We start from the raw sequence: 5,803 nt of genomic DNA on the forward strand, positions 1-5,803 counted from the left end.
CCCGCTACCTCAACAAGCACCGCTTGGTTCACACAGCAGAGAGGACGCACCACTGCTCTCAGTGTGACCGGAGCTTCCTGAGACTCCAGCACCTCAAAGAACACCAGAGAACCCACAGCGGAGAGAAGCCTCACTACTGCTCCGTGTGTGGGAAGGGCTTCACCAAGGTCCGACTGCTCCGGACACACCAACGGCTACACGCCGTGGAGGGGGCTGACGTCGTCGGGGACGGGACGGACGCGGGACGAAGGAGGGTAGTGGGTGGTGATGTCAGCGATGGGGCGGAAGAGAGCTCTGAGAGTTCTGGCCGAGTGGACTACTACTACTGCTCTGAGTGTGGGAAGAGCTTCTCCAGTGCGGCCTATCTTAAGTGTTAAAATAGAATTCACTCTCACACTAAGTCCTGCTTCCATTACCATCTGTATTGACAACCTATACAGCCTATAACAGTGGGCCAGCCTATACAGTTGCCGCGGGCCGGGCCTATACAGTGGGCCGGGCCTATACAGTGGGCCGGGCCTATACAGTGGGCCGGGCCTATACAGTGGGCCGGGCCTATACAGTGGGGCCGGGCCTATACAGTGGGGCCGGGCCTATACAGTGGGGCCGGCCTTTCTGTTATTTTTTCCCCCACGTACTTTATTAGCCCAGCACCTACGTTTGTTAAGGATGTGGGTATTGACCACAAACGTTTCTACAGATATCAAATCAAATTTTATTTGTCACATACACATGGTTAGCAGATGTTAATGCGAGTGTAGCGAAATGCTTGTGCTTCCAGTTCCGACCATGCCGTAATATCTAACAAGTAATCTAACCTAACAATCACGCTGACATGCAGTTGCCAGACTTGGCTCAGTAGCCGTCTCWCCCATTGAAATAGAATGAATAGAACGGACGTCCCCGTTCAAGTCCGTGATGTCATAATGGGTGGATGGCGGTTCAGTTTGCCAGTCTAATTGCCCGGGTTMGCGGTTCCTAGCCTGTTCCATTCATTCCATTTCTATGGTGTCTCCAAATAACCATGTACAATAGAAAACCTATAGAAAACCTATTGTACATGAAATGTTCAGATATACTATTTCTGTCTAGAACAAACATGCCTCTCTGACATGTAGCATAAGGAATCATGTCAGCTCTATTCATGGCATTTCTATTCCGCAAAGTTCAACAACTTTTCAGCTACTGAACGTGGCCCTGTTGTTTCAATTTTGATGAACAATGCGTTTCTAAACACAGAGATCCTGTAAAATAAAGTTKTAATATGTAATTCTATGTTTCTGTTTCAGGTGCATCAGAAGGCTCACACAGGAGACAAACCATATCAGTGTYCTCACTGTAAGAAGTCATTCGGCACGTCATGGGGTTTAAAGGTTCACCGGCAGAATCGCTCTGGAGAGAAGCCCCACCAGTGCGCCGACTGTGGGAAGAGGTTTTCGGACCTGCGCAGCCACAAAGCCCACCAGAGCACCCACACTGGAGAGAAACCATACACATGCCCTGTCTGTGGAAAAGGCTTTGCCTGGCAAAAGAGCCTACAGAAACACCAGGCCACACACAGCAGCAGTGGTGGTGGAATCATAGAAGTATATATAGAATAATGTATGATATCCTGGAGGGTTTCACTCCAACCTCAATCTAGCAGGTTACTTATTACAACTACGGGCAGCGACGGGGAGCTCTCCACGGAACAGGGTTGGTTTTATTGGCAGGGTAGCGTCCTAGGAACGCAGGGTTGGGTTATCAGGCGGCGTAGCCATCTCCCAGGAACAGGGTTGGGTTAGTTGGAGGGTAGCCCTCCAGGAACAGGTTGGGTTATAGGAGGGTAGCTCCCAGGAACAGGGTTGGGTTATAGGAGGGTAGCCTCTCCAGGAACAGGGTTGGGTTATAGGAGGGTAGCTCTCCAGGAACAGGGTTGATAGGAGGGTAGCCTCCAGGAACAGGGTTGGGTTATACGGAGGTAAGCTCTCCAGGAACAGGGTTGGGTTATAGGAGGGTAGCGCATCCAGTTAACAAGTCAACACACCTGGATTTTAACTTTTATTTTAAGCTTTCCAGAAATGAGAATTAGATTCAAAATGAAAGAATCGTCTCAGTGCTGTGCCGGAGGATGGGGCTGGACCAGCTGACATAAAAAGAAAAGGGGACAGTTTGATTAAAGCTTTAAATAAAAGTAAAAATCCCAGGTCAAAACACAAGGGCCCTAATTAATAAGAAACACGGCTGGTAATGCTCTCTCCTGGATGAGGTATAGCCTGATTGTGTTCAGAAGGACGCCTGTTTTAATATTAAACAGGGACATGGTTGCTCTCTTCTTGGATGAAGGGAATCGCTGTTGTGTCAGAAGGACTGTTTTAATTAACACACGACAGATGGTAATGCTCTCTCTTGCGCGATGAGGTGATGCTGTTTGTGTCAGTATACGCATTCTGTTTTTAATTAACACATTGCGGTTTTATGTATGTTCTGCTGCTCAGGAATTGAGGCGGATTTTGGTAAGAGTGTGTGCTCACGCACCGGGGCTGATATTGTTCAAACATTTTATATTCGTCAGGGAAGATTCCACAGATGGTAGTAACCAAGTATTGAGACACACTCAGTCTTTTAGGGGAAAATGAAGAGCTAGGCTGGATTCGCTATCCGAGAGAATGTACAAGAAGGACTTGGTGTTTGCAATTTTTTCAACATCATGCGAGCAACTAAATTGCAAAAGGTTCTTGGGAGGACATCTGTAAAGGCCTACTCGGTAGCACATGGAGAGAGTGAAAACGCGGACACTTGCTAACTCTGCCGTACGTCGACGAGCGTGCAGGCCTTCTAGGGTTACTAAATTCCCACTTAGTCGAGCGCGCTGGTAATGCACTCTTCATGTTATCTCGGAATAGAAGATTGAGGATAATTGGCCACTGGTTGTGCAAGATGTGGATGTTTCTAAGAATTTATACAGAGAGGGATGGTCTTAACTTTTTAGCTCTGTTCCTTATAGGAATGAGGCAGAATAGCCTGGTAGCTTTTCCGTGCTACGAAATGGAGCTGATACCTACCACATACTACACACCTGATATGTGATCTCGTGTATACAACTCAAAACCGTCACAACTGGTATCTTGTTTGGAAAGATGCTAGGCGAGAAATTGCGTGTATGTCTCCGTTACAACAAAAAGTTGACTCGTTGTTAATTATTACATAACTCTAAGCACAGCTGGCTAACTGTTGCTTAAAAATTAATGATCCACCGAAATTGTTTCGTCCAACTCCATGTTAGGAAGGTGCAAGTGTTTCAGAGACATGACTCTGTTCTCGGTTGATCAAGTGAAGGCATGAGATGCTCTTTCAAAGTAACCTCACTAAATGAAAAAATGATCTACAATCATGAAGGTTACTCGTGACTAGTATAAAAAGTACTAGTTATCATGATATAGGCATTTTGAAAATGTTTTATTCTGCTATCTTCTTCGAACTATATTAGGCTAAAGGTGGTTTCGACTCTGTGTGCAGACACTATCACTGTCTATTTGTTCTCTTCCACCCTCAACGTGTTCTTTGGATGGATTGTGCAAACAGTGGGCACGAATCTTTCTTAATAGTTTCTCCGGTTTCTCAAAATGACTGGCACTAGCCGCAACAATGTGCGTTTCACTCACTCAACATTAACATATTCATCACGAGATAATGAGTGGAGTAAGATGGTGTGTCTAAATTGATGGGGAGCTCCTGTAGATTTGGATGCACGTGAAAATCTTGAGGACACTAGGTCTCCGATGATGGGTGGGTGCGCACAGGTTTCACATCTTGGCTCGTGGCATCTCTTGTCTCTCTCTATTGTTTATTCACGCTAGACAAGGATAATAGTCCAGCACGCCTTTAGCTACGTCTGGCTAGCAGAGTGAGTCTCATCTCTGATAGCTCTACTGTCAGAGGTCAGCGATCCATTTTTCTATATTTGAGTCGCTGCAACGGTGTCCCCTCATATATGCGGACAATCGTCACTAGATGTTCAATTGGTAGAAAATATACCACTACATGATCTCGTTATGCTTGTTCACTTTTGATCCTATTAGATACGACTGTACGCTTTAAATATCACGCAACTCGTCCACACATAGATTTTTAGGTAACAATTGATACGATCTGAAATTTTCATGACATCACATTTTGATCTATTGCTTTCGTCGCCTGAGAGTCTTGGAGAGCTAAAGAGAACTGCATAACGCACACCTGCCCCGTGGTAGCATAAACATCTGATTCCTACTGTTACTTTTGTCGCTGAGAGAGACGTACTTCTCCAAGGCACAAGATCGGCCTTCTTAAACCGTTTCCTAGTGATATTGGATACTAAGTGAACAAACAAAATCCCTAGGTTGGTTCTGGTTTTAACGAACTTGTTAGAAATTATCCTCTGTCTCTCTTTATTTTTGTTCCGTTCTCCGAGTTACAAAAGACCACATATTAAGCTCGTCCAAATCCCAACATTAAATCATAGAAAATGTCTTAGGACGTTCCTAGGTTAGTCACCAGCACATACTGACTCATATCTTTAATGCTCGTCTGCTTTCAGAGCAATCAGCAGGCAAACACATGTTCATAACCATCTCTTGGGTAGTACATAAAACACTAGACTAAAGACCTTACCTGTGAGTCTTCTACTTTGACTTTAGTCGGTCGGAAGTTTCATCTTAAAAACAGCAACATATGGCTCACGACTCTGGTACAGTAACATTTTATCTTCTAGTCTTCAATTTTCGTCTATCGTTAGCAGCTCAGATTTCAAAAGCTTATCATGACACGTAACCTCATGGTAGTCCATAACACATCCTGATTTCTAGTCATTTATTGTTTGTGGCGCTGAGAATTTCAAAGTTGCTACGTTGCTATACGTACTGCGTAGCAATATAAGCTGCCCTTATTTTGATCATTTAATTCTTGCTATCATCGTAGACGCGCGATCAGTGCCTAACGTTTATTGGTATCGGCTTGCCCTCGCTTTCATATCGTCGCCAAATGTCATCGGTCAGTCCTTAAAGGAATACTTAATCATGAGTATTCGTGTGTTTCTAGTTTTGGTGGAGTCGCTAGGAGTCGTCTCAATAATCAGTCCACGTGGCTACTACGGTCTTGGTAGTCACTAACAACATCCATTGATTGCATGATACTTTATCTATTTATGTAGCTGAGTTCAAAGCCACACGGCTTAGCCAGCGCGCTTCGCACTGGGTAGCAGGTAATCAAACAAATTGATTTTCTGTCTTTACTATCTTCGGTTGCCTATGAAGTTCACCAACATAGAGCTACACAGTCCTGTAAGCATCTTTATCCAGCTAATTCTTCTGGGCTGGCTGATACTGGTATTCTTAGGTTAATCATAAGTTCCGAATAACGAACGTGAAAAAGCGCTAGCTGCGTACAATTTTGTACATGTATGCTCATACACTCATCTGATCTTACTTGTAATATCTTTAGTTTTGTAAAGCTTGAGTCAAAGCACACATGCATGTATATGTCAGAGCTGTTGCCTGACAGTCTGGTGACAATCAAATACTGATTTCTTTTGTCTTACTATGCCCATGCCTAGCTGTTAGAATTGAGTATCCACCACAAGCGCACAGGGTGCTCATTGCCACGATGTCATCCCCAAGGACTAGTGGTATATTGGACACTGCTTTTTCACTTGGACACTACACTTCGACGGTTTATCTTTTCAAACTTGATCACGTCTTCAGATTTGACATACTGCCATTCATTCAAAAGAGTACAATCCATTGTAATTCTAATATATGAAGGGTGGTAGAAGTTGGTGAGTAAA

The sequence above is a fragment of the Salvelinus sp. IW2-2015 genome, unplaced genomic scaffold, assembly GCF_002910315.2.
Source record: "Salvelinus sp. IW2-2015 unplaced genomic scaffold, ASM291031v2 Un_scaffold2824, whole genome shotgun sequence".
Classification (NCBI taxonomy): Eukaryota; Metazoa; Chordata; class Actinopteri; order Salmoniformes; family Salmonidae; genus Salvelinus; species Salvelinus sp. IW2-2015.